General features: G+C 46.7%; 1 protein-coding gene and 1 pseudogene across 3 annotated transcripts in view; one reads left to right on the top strand and one right to left on the bottom strand.

The window, feature by feature from the left end:
- ARHGAP24 (Rho GTPase activating protein 24) overlaps positions 1-17,078 on the top strand; it is a 498,319-nt gene that overhangs the window by 430,310 nt on the left and 50,931 nt on the right. The window lies entirely within an intron of this gene.
- LOC146343686 (class I histocompatibility antigen, F10 alpha chain pseudogene) lies at positions 7,011-8,330 on the bottom strand (annotated as a pseudogene).

The following is a 17,078-nucleotide window of genomic DNA, read 5'->3' on the forward strand; positions in this document are numbered from 1 at the left end:
CGGGGGGCGGGGGGGTGGCAGGCCGTTCCGCGATGGATTTGGGAGGTCTGAATGCACTGGCATTCGGCCTCACCGAGATCCGTCGCAGAATTCTCTGACATCCCTACATTCGCGGTGGGGGAGAGGCGCTCCATCCCTCCCCCCGAAATTCTCTCTGGCTGACTCCGCTTTGAGGAAATTCCGCAGAGCCACTGGCCAGGGCCACCCGCAGCCGGACATCCGGCCACTGGGCAGCCTGCAGGGATGCAAATGGCAGCTGCCGTAGCTGTCGCCATTTGCGTCCCTGTATTTTGCCATGATAGGCTACGTAAATATTTATGTAGGCTATCACGGCAAAAAAAAAAAGGGAATGCAAATGGCAGCCACCGTAGCCGCCACCATTTGCGTTCCCATTTTTTTTGCTGTGATAGGCTATGTAAATACTTACACTGCCTATCACGGCTTCCGCAGGGACGCAAATGGCGTCCCTGCGTTGGCCGTGATAGGCTGCGTAAGTATTTACATAGCCTATCACGGCTATAGTAATGAAGGGAATGGCGGCTGCAGACTAGGGATGTACGAAAATTCCGCCACAGATCTCGGGGAGGCTGAATGCCCGCGCATTCAGTCCCCCAAAATAGGTGGTGGAACAGCCTGCCCCCCCCGCCCCCCCCGGGACGAGACTTACCTTGGGCGGATCTTCCTGGCGGTAGTGGCAGCGGCGGTTTAGCTGCGGCGGCTGCGGCGGCCGGTCTTCCGACTGGCTGCCGCCGCCGCCATTTCCAGTTAAAAAAAACAAACAAACCTGATAGGCAACGTAAAGATTTACGTAGCCTATCATGGCTAGGTTTAAAAAAAAAAACGTGATAGGCTACATAAATGTTTACATAGCCTATCACGGCTGACCTTAAAAAAAAAAATTCACGTACGCAAAGACGTGCCAAAACAAGGAATGCAAATGGCGGCGGCCGTGGCCGCCGCCATTTGTGTACATGCGTTGTTTTTTTGTTTTTTTAAGTCAGCCGTGATAGGCTACATAAACATTTACATAGCCTATCACGGCTGACTGCAGGGACGCAAACGGCGGCGGCTATGGCTAGTCCCTGCTAGCCAGCGGCCGGACGTTCGGCTCCTGGCGGAGCCGGCCGGCGGCTCCGCAGAATCTCTGTGGAGCACAGCCGGCTGGCCAGGATTCTGGGGGGGGGAGGAACAGAGCACCTCCCCCCCCCGGCAAGGATTCCGGGGGGAGGGACGGAATGCCTCCCACCCAACCATAAACATAATCCGTGAAAGGTAAGTGCCTTTCGTATATCCCTACTGCAGACACGGCCACCATTCGCAGAGCAGCGCGAACAGCACCGGGTAAGTGTCCTGTTTCGTGCACCTTTCATGGGGCGGGGGGGGGCTTCGTTCCGCCACGGATTTGAGGGGGCCGAATGCACTGGCATTCGGCCTCACCAAGATCCGTGGCGGAATTCTCTGACATCCCTAAGAAAAAGTACATTTTTCCACAGAAATCCATTATCTGAACTTTGTGAGAATATGCCAACTCAACAGTATGTAGAGTAGATGCCCTCATGGGCTCAAGAGATGTCCATCTCTCAACAGTGTTTGATTTAAGGACATAGGTTGCTGTGCTAAGTCATAACCTTGGGACTCCCCTGCATCTTCTTCCCTTAAGCCAGGACTGGGAACTGCTTTCAACTTGCGGGCCAAATTCAGTCTCAGAGAAGTTCTTGGGAGCTGCATTCCAGTGGGGGTGTGGCCAAAATACAAAAAAACCCAAAACAAAACCCAATCATATTGCAGTGTATAGCTCTTACACCCAGTCACTGAGCCTTAGGAGAGGCATTTCAACGTTTCAGAATGGGGAAAAAACTGGGAAACTATAAAACAATTGGTGGTTTGGGGAAAGGGGGTGTGGCCATTTCATTTCATTTATTATAGGCCAAAGGGCCAGATTTGGCTCCCGGGCCTGACGTTCTCCACCCCTTGCCTTGAATCATGAGCCCCTTTTAGACTTCAGTGCACACATGAAGGATGGGGGGCAGGATCACATCAGCAATCCCTGGCCTCCCAACCTCCATATGTTCATTTTGAAGGCCTATAGCTGCCATGCCAGTGGCGCTCTCTGCATAGTTTTGTAGGGTCATAAGAGGAGCCATGTTGGATAAGACCAAGGATCCAGCTAGTCTTGCATTGTTCACACAGCCAGCCAGCTGCCCACGGGAAACCCACGAACAGGACACGAGCACAACAGCACCCTTCTGCCCATGTTCCCCAACAACTAGTGTACATAGGCTCACTGTCTCTGGTATTGGAGGTGGCACATAGCCATGAGGACTAGTAGCCATTGATAACCCGCTCTTCCAAGAGTTTGTCCACCCTCCTTTTAAAGCCATCCAAATTGGTGGCCATCACTGCATTCTCTGGTAGTGAATTCCATAGTTTATTTATGCGCTGTGTGAAGAGGTACTTCCTTTTAACTGTCCTGAATCTCCCGCCAATCAGCTTCATGGGATGACCCTGGGTTCTAGTATTTTGAGAGAGGGAGAAAAATGCTTCCCTGTCCACATTCTCCACACCATGCATCATTCTGGACACCTCTATCGTGTGGAGAGAACCCCAGGTCTGTGCGGTTGCCAGTTGTATGTGCAGGGGCTCTGTTTATACCATCAGAATGAATGTGTGTATTTTCATTAAACATGAAAAGGGGGTTCTTGTTTTGCCTTTCTAGCACTCAAAGCATATGAACCAAGGTAGTCAGACAAATGGAGGTGCAAGCCACTCCCCTTAAATCTCACATCTGAAATTTGTGGTGGTTGAGAGAGGACACTCATTCCGTTTCTTATGTTAGGCAGGGATGTTACTTGTCCCTATATCTGAGAATATGGCTATGGGGGGGCAGGGGGGGGCTTGTGTCTCCTGGGCATGAGATGAGGGAGGACCTGTGGGTAGGAATGTGCGAACAAGTGATATTCGGGATCGCTAGGATTCTTTGAACATTGTCTTGCCGCTCGACTTGTGCCCAATTCCTGTTTGCATTTGCAGTCACTGCTGGCTCTGCGAGAATGGGGAAATAGCTCAAATTAAGCAGCGACTGAATGTGACTTTTGTGCAAGTTTCCCCACACTTCTGCATTTTGCTAATTTGCACACCTTTCCTCCAAAGACTAAAGAGGGGCTGATTCAGTCTACAGGGAAATTTGCGCAAATTAGCAAATTTGCACGAAATTGAACCAGGCAAGTTCTGCAAATTGAATGCAACGTAGATCACTTGTATGTAGTTTTGAAAGTCCCTACCTTCCAAGATCCACAAATGCAACTCTCACAGGGCCCTGAATCTGAGAAGGTTATCTTTCCACACTCTCATTCCCTCCCTCCATTCCCATTCATCTCCACCCTCCATCTCTTATGTCCCATTGCTGCTGCTGGTATTCTCCTCCCTCTCCTGCCCTCCCAGCCTTCTCTCCATTTGCTGGCTATGTATTTTCTCTTTTAGACCAGCATTGTGCTATTGCCAAGGGAAATGGTGCTCCCCCGCTTTCCAGGAAGTATGTGGCAGAGTGGGAGAGTGGTCGCTAAGCGCCCACCACCACATGGTGCTTTTATTTCTTCTGGAACATGTGTGAAGCTGGTGGGAGTTCTTAGGTCCAACCAACTAAGGGGAAATCATGGCAGTGCCAGTGGAACCTCTTCCCAGGAGAAGGACAGAGTTACCTGTGGTCACCTGGCCATTGGCACAGGGCCCATTGCTAATATATTCATTAGAGGAACAGTGCATGCTGTTGTCTCACATCTGGCCTGTGCTCGGCTTCTGTTACAGTCGAGGCATAGGCATTCTTGGAATGTTCAGAACTTGGGAAAAAGATTAACTGATTAATTTGCAGACAGTTGGTTCCATGCTCACCCCCGCTTTTAATTTAGCTGTCCCAGACTTTTCATAAGGAAATGAGACTGTCAGCTGTTTATCCCCCCCCACCACACACACACTACATACTTCAACAATGCAGTGACCCTCTGTTCAGAAAGCAATAGCAGCGAATGAGCACAGCTTCCCTTGCGACTCTCCTCCATGGCTGTATAGAAGAGGAAGGTAAGGAGTGCAACTGAACCACATGCGATTGGAAACTGATACATAAGGGAGTCCTTACCAGTGGCATTAGGAATGTTTTTGTCTCTGGTAGAACTGCTTTCCAATGTTGTTTCAAGCAAAGATGTACTGAAATTTCTCAGAAGACATGTTTCAGAGAGAAAAAAAATAAGCATTTTCTCCTCAGGTGTCCTGAAGGGGATCTTTTTGCCAAATATTTTCTGCTTTTTTTATGTGGTGGCTGCCATCTCCTCTCACAATGCCCCAGAACGATGCTATGCTCAGGGCATTGTGGGAGATACAAAATGGCAGCCACTGAACAGAAGTTCTGCTGTTCCTTCTTATGGAGAGCCAGTGTGGTGTAGTAGTCCTCACTAGAACCCGGGTCTAGTCCTCACTAGCTCATGAAGCTCATTCGGTGACTTTGGGCCAGTTACTGACTCTCAGACTAACCTACCTCACAGGGTTGTTGTGAAGATAAAATGGAGAGGAGGAGGAGGGCCATGTAAGCTGCTTTGGATTCCTTTCAAGAGGAAAATAGGCAGAATATAAATGTAATAATGATAAAATAAAATAAAATAGTGGCAGCAAAAAACAAACAAACAAACTTGGGGGGGGGGAGAGAAAGATGTTGTACTCTTGCTAGTGTTAGCCTTTCCCCAAGAAACTGTTGGAGAATCCAATCCCCCCCCCCATGAATATTTGGCAAAATGCAAATACAAATGCAATTTCTCTGCCTTCAAATGGAGTGGAAATTTTGGGATAGCCAGTTTTGCTCAGCTCTAGTCAGGTGACACATCCACAAAAATTCCAAGGGATGTTCTAAGAATTTGGAAAAGAGTTGCAGCATTTCACAGGCAAGCTCCAGCCATCTCTGTGTCCCAACAAGGGATGTACAAAACCTCCCCGTGTTATTTCAACAAATATTTCTGTCTTGTCAGAAATCGATTCCACACATTTTGCATGTTTGCCTGCAAAAATGCATCAGCCTTTTTTTCCAAGGCTGGGTTTCCCTGGTCGCATTTAGTTTGCATATTAGCATTTGAGTAATAACTCGCTGTTCAAAGTTTTGATTGACTTTGTGCATGGTGCTGGGATGTTGCTTATCATGTCTCTGCATCTCAGTGCTGACTGGCTTCCTACTGAATGCTTATTATTGTTCCCTGTCAAAATGCTGACTAGCTTTCTGTTGTGAATGTTGCTGGGCTATTGTTCAAAAGACTAAGCTCATTATTCCCCATTTGTGTATTGTGTACTTGCTTAATTTTACACATCTTGCACAAGCCGCTGTTTACCTTCCCTCCCCACCACCCTTTTTAATGGATCTACAATAATATGGATATATGGATAGACCCAATAATATGTCCCTACAGTTTTAATTGTATAATCTTTTGCATTATTTGGGACACTTATCAATAACTGGGAATATGAGGTTTTTGCTTTGGGAACCAAAGCAAATCGGATATCGGTTGCATCCCCAGTTGTATTCAAATTCCACCTAGAGTGAAAATTGAAATAGATTTGGATGATCTTGCAAAATAACTAGAAATTTGGAGGACAGCTAAAAGAATGTTGGTAACATGAATGAAATATCTTAGGGCGCAGCAGGGAAGAGTCATACATTTCAGATCTCTAACCCATGTTCCTCTTTAACTTGTGAATGCCATTAACAAGGCACGTAATGTGGAAAATTGCCCATTGTAATTTGCATTATAATTCAATAGGCCTGTTCATGTAGCTTTGTAACACTGAGAGGAGGATCCCTAGAGAAGAACAGCACAGCCCCTTCCCTCACAGCAATCCCCTGCCATTGTAGGAAGAATTTCTCCCTGTTTATGTTTAGTTCCAGTTCCAGAGCTTCTCCACTCCAGAGTTGTAGCACAGCTCTCAAGCTTTGTTTAATTTCAGAAAGAAAGAAGAAGCAACTAAATCGCCAATAACAAATGCTCTATCTCTCTCTCTCTCTCTCTCTCTGTCATGTGCACGCGCGCGCACACACACACACACACACATCATGGTTATCCCCTGCTAACTCTCCATCCATTGAGTAGGACTCCATCCATTGAGTATTGGGCTACTAGTCCTGAATATAGGATATTGTTTCCTTAACACACTGAAACATCCTCATAACCAAATTTTCCAGTTAGTCGCCTTAATAGGCCTTTATCTGCCGGTAAAAAGAACAACACAAGATTCTTCATAGTGTAGTTACCTCCAACAACCACTTAAAGCAGCCTTCCCCAATCTGGTGCTCTCCAGATGTGTTGGACTACAATCCCAATTGTCCATAGCTGCCTATGGATGATAGGGATTGTAATCCAAAACATCTGGGGGGCACTAGGTTGGGGAAGGCTGACTTAGGGTGCACTCCTGTGCAAGTTTAGTCAGAAAAAAGGCCTACAACTCCTAGCACGCCCTAGGACCTGAGCATGCTGGGAGTTGTAGCCCTTTTTTTCTGTCTAAATTTGCATAGGATTACTGCACCCTTAGATATTTTGCTGCTTGGGGGGAGCAATCCTATGGCCGCTAGACAGCAGCTAGACAGCCATAGGATATGTGGTTTTCTGGGAACCGACCTTCCCACCCTTCCGCGTTGCCTCGCAGGCAGCACAGAACATCCCCAAGCTCGGCACTCAGAAGAGGAGCACGGAGCGGCCAAATTGGGGTGTTCCGGGGGGCATTCCGGGGGGGGAGGCAGAAATGCCGGCCCGACACATCCTATGTGTCGCCCAGCAGCCTCCTCCCCCTTTTTTTTTTTATTATTATTTATATCCCGCCTTTTCCCCAATACTGGGACTCAAGGCGGCTTTACAACATTAAAACATATACAGTTAAAACCTATAAATAGAAGTGTACAAAAGTTAAAAATGTAATTAAATCACCAATATTAAAATTGTAAAAATATCAAAATGTTAAAAGACAACAAGAAAAATAGGGGATTCCCCCCAAATCCAAGCCAGAGATGGGATCCTGGTGCTGTCCCAGAGCCTGGATTGGGCCATATGCAGACCCTGTGGGAGTCTGGCAGGAGCTCTGGAGAAGCAGACGATTCACGCAAGATGTGGTCAGATCCCCCCGCTCTCTTCTCCCACGCAAGGCTCTCATGCCCTGTCAGAGCTGCCGCATCCCCGGTCCTTTGTTGCTGTGGCTTTATAGCCATCTCCTTTCCGTTTTTTGATGAATAAGATGAGCCCAGTCACCAGCAGGCCAGCCACAGCCACAACTGCCAAGACGGCTCCAGCAATGAGACCCAAATTGGATGCAGCAGGATCCTCCCAGGCCAAGACGAGGGGCTTCGGCAGGCCGGCGTGGTCCACGTGGCACTGGTAGCGGTCCCTATCCTTGGGGTCAATCTGGATGCTAACCCAGGTGTGGTAGGTCCTGTCTGAGTTGGGGATGACGCCCCCGCGGAGGGTCTCCTGCACCCAGATGCCCCCGTCCTTCTTCCAGGTGGCGCTGATCTCCTGGGGGTAGAAGCCGTGGGCCCAGCACACAAGGGTTTCCCGGCTGCCATAGCCCTCTCTGCGGGACACTGTCACGGCCGGCGGCTCTCTCCTCATGAGAGCCTCCTTCCCGTACGCCAGGAAGATCCGCAGCCACTCCACACACTCCCCCTCCAGGTAGGCCTTCAAGTGCTGGGAGTAGGCTAGGTTGGCGTCCCGCTTCCTCTTGAAGACCTGGGCCATGGTGCTGGCGGCCGTCCAGGTGAGGGTCTCCTTGTCCAGGCTGATGTAGTCTTGCCCATCGTAGCCGTATTGCATGTACCCACCTCGGCGCCCGTCCGCCCTCAGCTCACAGCCATACATGTGCTGCCAAGTGTGGGAGCCCCCGCTCTGGTTGTGGTGGTTCTGCAGGGTCACCAGGTCCCCCCTGAACCTCAGCTCCGAGTTCAGGGCCCTCCGCGTGTTCTGCTCCCAGAAGTGGGCGTGGTCCTGCTCGATGGCTTCGATCCACAGCACCCGAGGCTGCGCCCTCTTTGTGAAGCTGTCATAGCGAGCAAAGAGCTGGTCGTCCAAGTAGCCCTCTGCGAAGAACTCGGGTAGACCCTGACTGGGCTCCGACATCAGTGTGTAGAAGAAGCGGAGGGGGTGCAAGGCGGAGGAGGAAGGGCCAGGGCGGCCCGCCAGGGCCAGGGCGGCGGCGCCCAGGAGCAGGAGGCGCCCCGCGGAGCCAAGGCGCGCCATCGCCCGGGCGCTTGGCTCCGCGTCCCGCATCAGCCCGCCGGGGAACGCGCACGGCTGCGGGGCGCCTCTGGCCCCTGCTCCGCCTTCCCACAGCTAGACGAAATCGGCTGTTTAGTCTCAAATGCAGGGCAGGAGAAGTGCAGAGGGAATGATCCCCTCCATTTTTCTCCTGCCCTGCATTGGATAGGCAGTCACCTTCAAGTTCGGAGGTGGCCGCCTATCCCCATAGGATTGCACCCTTAGAGATCTAGACAGCATATGGTCCTGTGAGTGTAATCCATGCTCCAGAAACGTAGATACAAGTTATCATTGTGCAAGTCCCAATGTATCATCACCTCATCACTGGCTCTCATGCTGTAAAATGGGAATAATACAACTGACCTTCTTCACAAGTCTGTTATAAGAATGAACAATTTCATTGTAAAGCAGTTGATCACATTTTCTCTAATATTTTAGAACATGATAAAATAGTCTAGTGTGCAATCTTAGGCCCAACCAGGCATTTAGAATAAAAAGCCAAAAACTACATGGTATGCTCATTAGAGAGCTGTGAAAAATATATAGAAAATCCCAAAAAAATCAATTTAGGAAAGAGCCACCATATTGAAAAAGGCAGATGTCTCTCTGCTTAGCTAGAACCATCCATGTCTCTGAAACTAATGAACCTAATTGAACATTCTTGCACACAAAATGAATGAATAACTCTGTATAGGATTTTAAAATCTTGGATTTGGGGAAACTTTCTGAATGTTTATCACAAGGTAGCAAAGGCACATACCCTGCAGTTTTCAAATTATTATTATAAATGTTGAGATGAAATAGTAATTTCACTAAACTAAAGGGGGGGACTTCCATAGTCCTTTTTTGAAAGACCGAAATTGTGTGGATGTTTTAAATAAGCCCAAATAAGAATATTTTACCAGCGTGTAAAAATATATCATCAGAATCACATAGATAAGAAAACAAAAGATTGAACCATCCTAATAAAGCTGCTTACTAAGGTATCACTCCTTGACGATTAAACTTTCATCAATATTGCCTTGCAATGCATTTTTGCTGAGCAAGCAATTTTTTCTGCATAATGGACCATATTAGAAATGCAATCAGAGAACGAGGACCACTTTCATGAATATTGTAGAAGACAAGCCACACTCAATTTCACTTGATAGTGAAATACTTGTTCTTAGTTTTTTATACCCTGAATATGAAAAACCTTGTCATAACACTCAGTGTTCTTCGCATATGCTGAAAGCTGGGAGAACTAGAAAACTCTGTGAGTTTGAGCTTGTGCATTTGGTTCTAAGGTTCTAAGCATTTGATATCATCCTCATGGCTATCTCATAGCTGTCTCTGCAAGTCCGATAAGTTTAAATGTATACCTCAGCCCAGTAGCTATGTGTAGCAGCAACTGTACATGTCACAAAAACTGTCAGTTAGAATACCATCTTAACAGTTTCCTCCCATATATGTGGTCCCCATTGATTTTTGAAGGCCAAAGGAGCTCTTGAATGGCATATATGTCAAGTGTCTCCTTCCATTTCTAGACTACATAGAAGAAATGCTATACATAGATTAGACCAATGAGCCATGTAGCACCATGTTGATTTTCAACAATGGTCAGCCAGACTGGTTTGCTAGTCCCCAACATTGGGTCATTAGCCTCTGAAATTATGGACTGAAATCTTGCTATTATGAGTAGTATTATTCACTGATACATCTACCCTCAATATATTCATCTGGTCTTTCTTTCATCTATGCTGGTGGCTATAGCAACATCCTAAGCAAATTAGCTCTGTAGATCAATTGTGCGTTGTGTAAAAAATACTTCCTTTTGATTTTCCTCAGCGTGCTAGTTATCAGCTTAAGTGAATGATGCTGTGATTTGTATTGAATCTGTATTATTACTCATTATTTACTTGTTCTCAGAACCTTCTTAGTGTTGATAATCCCTTTCTTCTAAAATAAAATTAGCTCCTCCCACCCCGTGTTCATGCTTTCCATGTTATTGCCTGCTTTGCCTCTGGCTCAGAGAGCAGCTACCTATGTTGTGGGGCTGCCATATTTATATCGAAGGGGACTGCTAGGAGGTTCTCGTGTTCTCTCCCATCTTGGAGAGTGAGACAGAAACACAAAGGGCCCTTGGAAAGTCACTCTCTTATGCCTGAAGATGTCTCAAAGGATAAAATGCTAAACTGAGCCACAGCAACACAGATTGTTTGGGACACAAGACCTCCACATATAGCTAAAAAGAGGGAAATAAATATATTTGCCCTCTACTGAAAAGTATTATCACACATATCAGCTTGATGGTGCTTTGAGATTAGCCTCATATGTCTGCCTGAGAGAATATTTAGGTTGGCAGGCACAAGGAATAGGCTTATTCAGTGGTGGCCCTGTGATTATGAAATTTCCTCCTGGATGGGGTACAGTTGACCTCTTGTTCACATGCCTTCAGGTGGGTTATGGATACTTATCTGTTTAAGGTTGCTTTTTCTAAATAAGATCTGTAATCCTACTGATTTTTACTATTTTAAATTGTATTTGTATGGTCTTATGGCTTTGCTGGTTTAAAATTATTGCATGCCTGCTGCCACTATTATGTGTATGGATATGGTTAATTTTTATGCTTAGTGGTTAAGACTAGGGGCGTTCCGTCCCTCCCCCTGGAATCCTCGCCGGGGGGGAGGCGCTCCGTTCCTCCCCCCCCCCCAGAATCCTGGCAGGCTGGCTGTGCTCCGCAGGGATTCTGCGGAGCCGCCGGCCGGCTCCGCCAGCAGCCAGACATCCGGCCGCTGGCTAGCAGGGACGCAAATGGCGGCGGCTGTAGCCGCCGCCGTTTGCGTCCCTGCGGTCAGCCGTCATAGGCTACATAAATGTTTAAGTAGCCTATCATGTCTGACTTTTTAAACAAAAAACAAAAAAATGCACGTACGCAAATGGCAGCGGCCACGGCTGCCGCCATTTGCGTTCATTATTTTGGCACGTCTTAGTCTATGTAAACATTTACGTAGACTAAGACGGCGAAAATAAGGGGAACGCAAATAGCGTAGCAGACGCTACGCTATTTGCGTTCCCCTTATTTTTGCTGTCTTAGTCTACATAAATGTTTACGTAGACTAAGACGTGCCAAAATAAGGAACACAAATGGTGGTGGCCGTGGCTGCCGCCATTTGCGTACGCGCGTTTTTTGTTTTTTAAGTCAGACATGATAGGCTACGTAAACATTTACGTAGCCTATCACGGTTTTTTTAAAAAACCTAGCCGTGATAGGCTACGTAAATCTTTACGTAGCCTATCACGTTGTTGTTGTTTTTAAACTGGAAGTGGCGGTGGCGGCAGCCGGTCAGAAGACCAGCCGCCGCCGCCACTGAACCGCCACCGGAGCTGCCGCTGCCAGGAAGATGCGCTGGCATTTGGCCTCCCCAAGATCCATGGCGGAATTTTCGTACATCCCTAGTTAAGACGCTGAACTGCAGACCAGAAGGTCGGCAGGACAGCAGTTCGAGACCTGAGCTCCCATCTTCAGTCCCAGCTCCTGCCAACCTAGCAGTTCGAAAGCAAGAAATTGCAAGTAGATCAATAGGCACCGCTTCGGTGGGAAAGGTAACAGCGTTCCATGCACCTCGGTGTTCAGTCATGCCGGCCACATGACCACAGAAGCATCTTTGGACAGCGCTGGCTCTTCGGCTTAGAAATGGAGATGAGCACCACACCCTAGAGTTGGACACGACTGGTTGGGGACACCTTTACCTTTTTATTGTTATTTTGGTGATCATTCTTGCAGCGTTCCTTTTAGTCTTGGCATATAATTGTATTTTCATTTTTCTTATGCAAGGCTCTTTATGAGGGCATTTTCCCTAAAAAGCAGATTATAATTATTTTAAATTAATAAATAAAAATATCCCAGAGACTGGAAAATCTAATTCAATACAGCTAATCTGTAGCACTAATTCTAAAATTAACTTCCTCTCATGCTGTTTGCTGCGGCATCTTCTCTGTTGCAAGAACAGTGTGCTGCTTGTTGCAGCTGTTTGGGGCTCACTTTTTAATGTGATAAGACTGTGGATGTGCCTGTGTGAGGGATGGATTTTTTTTTTTTGCCCTATGGCTCCCACACAGACGGTGTCAAGGAAGGAGTCTGTAGTGGGCAAAAACAATGCTGACACATGAATATTTCTTCCTGTTTTCCTTTCTTCCATTGATCTGGCAGAAGATAAATTAAAAAGTGATGCCGTTAAGGTGGGGGTGAGTGGGTGGGTGGGGGGTGCCATATACCTTTGAAAGAGTCAAGGGATGTTGTATTTCCTAGGGAGAAAGCAATAAAAATGCATGTAGAAGTTTTTCTCGATTAAATCACAGGACCTGTGATGCTCTTGTAACCTTCTTCTCTAAACAGCTCCAAAACCCTTTCACAGGACAAGTTATGGGGTAATGTTGTATTATGATGATGGCAATGGAGGCTGGTGGCTCCAATTTCAGTGTGGCTGTGATTCCATTCCAGAACCAGCCAGAAAACTAAAGGAGCTATCCAGGGTGCTGTACCAATTTGGGGAATAGGGTTCAGTGCCTTGGATAGCTCCTTTAGAGCTGGTTCTGACTACAACCCAGAATGGAATCACAGCCCCACTGAAATCAGAGACACCAGCCTTCACTGGATGATGACAGGGTATGAATCATAGAATCATAGGGTGGAAAGGGGCCTACAAGACCATCGAGTCCAATCCCCTGCTCAATGCAGGAAGCCTGATTCCCAGGCGGTCTCCCATCCAAGTACTAACCAGGGCTGACCCCGCTTAGCTTACGAGATCAGACGAGATCAGGCGCATCCAGCCCTTTGTTCACTATACTTTGAGCTTATCCCGTCTTGTCTCCATACAAACTATGGGAAGTAAATTAGGCTAAGAGATTGTGATTGGTCTAAGATCCCCCAACAAGCTTTAATGAATGAGTGTGGGTTTGAGTGTGGATCTCCCCAATCAAAATCCAACACTAGGGATGGGTAAGGAGTAAGAACTTCATTTAGTTGGGGGGGGGGGGTTATAAGAACTTATAAAAATTCACAAATTTCTTCATAAAATGGATGGAAAGAAGTTGAGATATTAAGAATTCCAATGTGAAAGAGGGCAAAACTGAGATACTCATCTGTCTAAAGGGCTTAGAATGCTTAGCTCTTAAATGTCTGGTTTTGAATCTCTACGTATTCAAGCATGGTTTGAGTTTTTGATTATTTATTTATTTGTTTGTTGCATTTATAGCCCGCCTTTCTTCCTCTTGCAAGGGACCCGAGGCGGCGTACATTATCCTCCTCCTCTCCATTTTATCCTCACAACAACAACCCTGTGAGGGAGGTTGGGGTGAGAGTCTGTGACTGGCCCAAAGTCACCCAGTGAGCTCCCATGGCTGAGTGGGGACTAGAACCCGGATCTCCCGGCTCCCAGTCCAACACTCTCGCATCTCGCCGCTACACCAAAATTAGGAGTGCCACGTCTTTTTTTCTGACACGCTCCTCATCATTCACTGCTGTATGGCAAGCAGTTACATCATGGTCTTCTACCTGCTGGGAATAGCTACACCCGCTGGATTTGGCAGTAGAGATGGGTGAAGATTTCTTTTGGCTTCTTTTATTATATGACATTTCTTCATAAATGGGATGGAGAGAACTTGAAATTTAGAAAATCTGAATGTGGGAGAAAGCAAAACTGACAGATTTATCCATCCCTGTTGAACACTCTAATATAAACACTACGCCACATTGGCTCTTGATGTGAAGCAACTTCCATTTAAGAAATTGCATGATGCCATGTGCAATTTGTGTTTATTTTACCAAATGTATATACAGCAAATAATTGCTTCCAGTAATAGCTTCCTCCCGTCTTTATGCATTGGAAGATGGAGTTGTGTGGATTAGGGATGGGGGAGAAATTTATTCAGTTCACATTTTAATATGAACTTAACCAATTTCACACTTTTGAACCAAACCAAAACTCAGTTCTCCTTAACAATTTGCACTTCTCTGAATTTTGCAATTGAGTGCTCCAGTCAAAAACGCATACAAAACACCATATATTAGGGGAAATGACATTCAGAAATGTATTATATTAGGAAAATTGTTTGCAACAAATATGTATATTGGGCAAAATGCATGCAAGCATCCGTACGAAAATGCACATATTGGGAGAAATGCACATCAAATGCATATGAATTTTCATGCACACTTTAACAAAAATAATTCTCAAAATCCAGGATGGACCAAATTTAAGATTAGAAAAAGAGAAACTGAAATGGATAGGTTCTTCCCTCCCTAGTAAGGACCCACACTGAACTACTTAAAGCATTGTGTGCTGTAAAAAGTTCATCCTCTGTGAAGTAGATCTGACCTATCCAGGCCTTCACATATCCTTTGCGATGGGTGAATTCTGCACTCATCTTTGGTCATTTGAAATAATCACTGTGGTAGTCTGCTGTCTTTTTTGCAGGGTGGGGGTGTATAATACTATGCTTTGTAGCCCATCATCTTTCATCTTGCCTACGCAAGCAGAGGATCCAATCTCTTGAGCCTGCAGCCGTCATAGTTAGTTACAAGGAATTACACTGCCCTTTGCAATATCATGGGCCTTTCCAATAGTTTTGTGGAGCTTACCCTAAAAGAGAGAAGAGGCTGGGATTTCATTAACATTTTTGCACATATCAAAAAGCAACTTCCATTTTTAAGGGGGGATTGGGGGGAGGCAATACATCACATTGCATTGGCAACCAATGTGGCAGCCCCTGATTCACCACACTGCACTGGTGCAATGAAATACATATACTATAAATAAATATATTGTATTGTACAATACAAATATGTATTGTATAAATACTATACAATGTGGCAACCAAAAAGAGCGGATGAACTTCAGAATGTGCATCTGAGGGCACAATCCTATGGCTGCAAGACAGTGACTAGATGGCCATAGGACTGGTCAGTTCCCAGAGAACTGCTTCCCCAGCCCCTCCCCCACCACCTCATAGGTGGCGTGGATTGTCCCTGCATTCTGCACTCATAAGAGCAGCACGGAATGGGGGAAAGGGGGCGCCCTGGGGGAAGGGAGGGCTGGGGAGTGTGGAAGTGCTGGTACAACACTTCCTATGTGTCGTCCAGCCTCCCCACCCCATGCTCTGAAGTCCAGTGGCTGGACAGCCAAAATCAGCTGTTTAGCCACAAATGCAGGGCGGCCGGAGCACGGAGGAGATGAACCCCTCCGTGCTCCTCCCCCTCTGCATTGGACAGGCACTCGCTTCCTATTTCGGAGACGGCCACCTAACCCCACAGGATTGCTCCCTGAGTGTAGATGTTGCCTATGTGCTCTGTATTACTCTCAGTGGCATGTCTGAATGTTCATTCTGATGAGCATCCAACTGCGCAGTGTGGTGTGCATTCTGGCATGAGCAGCACCGGACAGGAGCTCCAGTGATGGCAAAGTGTCAATTGTTTGTTATTGCTGATGTCGCACCACATAGCAAAACCTGATTAGCAGCGATCAGAAATAAGAAACATTATTAAACAAAAAATCTGAAATGGCCCCAAAGCAGCAGCAGAGTAGGAGTGTGTGCGTGCAAAAAAGTAACACCGCCCCCCAAGTGGGAGCTTGTGGGCTTGGGGATGTTTTTCGCACACTTCGAAGTAACACATTCACCTTTAAAATGTTTAAGGGTGAAATGCTGGCTCAGCTCTATATTTTTTATAAGCATCATTTGACCTGGTTGGAAGCTGTCCACTCCACCTTTCCCATGTAGCTCCTCCGTGCTCAGGCCTGAGCAAGGGCGATGCTCTGGAAAGAGAAGTGCCAGCTCTTGGGCCTGCTTGGATTTTGTACTCTGTGAATTAGAAGCTCTGCTTCCTCATCCCAGCAGGTGCGCTGAGGTCCTCCAGGTGTGCTAAGGTTATTCAGGGGTGCATGGTGGTTGTTTCCAAAAACAAATACTTGATTCCATACAAAGAGGGGGAAAGAAACTCAAAAATACTAAAAAGCCCATCGAGAATTCATTTTCCATTATTAGACATTCGAACAAGATGATGGGTATAATTGCTGGCTGGGGAATGCTGGGAGTTGTAGGGCTTTTTCTGCCTAAACGTGCATACGATTGAGCCCTAAGGCAAAATTAAAGCAACCACTACCCCTTGACAAGGCTCCAGAAGTTGCTTTATCCCTTGCAACTGATTCAGTGATGTAAGATTGTGTATCCATGACCAAGAATGCTGTTTACCTCTCCAAAGACCTTCCTGCGAGGGAGAAATCAAAGGAGAAACAACACTGCAGCCCTAAGTAGGGCTGGACGGGTGCGAAGCGGCAGAACATCCAAGGGTTTTGCCAGCCATGTGGAAGGTGTCTTTGGGGGGACTTTTTCTTTTCTTTTCCTGCAGGTTCTTTGTTGTTTTAATCCCACCCCCATAGGTTCCAGTAGTGGGGAAATTAGTTCTTCAAGCTCCAGGTTAGCAAGGGGTGGGGGGGTTGATCCTGGGGCCATTCCATCAAATGAAGGGGTTTGGATCCAGCAAATCCAAGGTCACCTCTGCCCTGCCCTGCCCCCAGAATATGCCAGAGTGTCAGTAAACATGTAGACGGGGCAATCCAGTAGACACTGTACTTGGACTTCCAAAAGGCTTTTGACAAAGTCCCTCACCAAAATCTCCTGAGCAAACTTAGCAGTCATGGAATGAGAGGATATGTCCTCCGATGGATCAGTAACTGGTTAAAAAGAACAGAAGGCATAGAGTAGAAACAAATGGTAAATTCTCCCAATGGAGGGAAGTAAATAGTGGGCTCCCACAGGGATCTGTAT

This window comes from Heloderma suspectum, chromosome 5, assembly GCF_057233095.1.
Source record: "Heloderma suspectum isolate Gila_16-S chromosome 5, 16-S_ref, whole genome shotgun sequence".
In the NCBI taxonomy this organism is placed as follows: Eukaryota; Metazoa; Chordata; class Lepidosauria; order Squamata; family Helodermatidae; genus Heloderma; species Heloderma suspectum.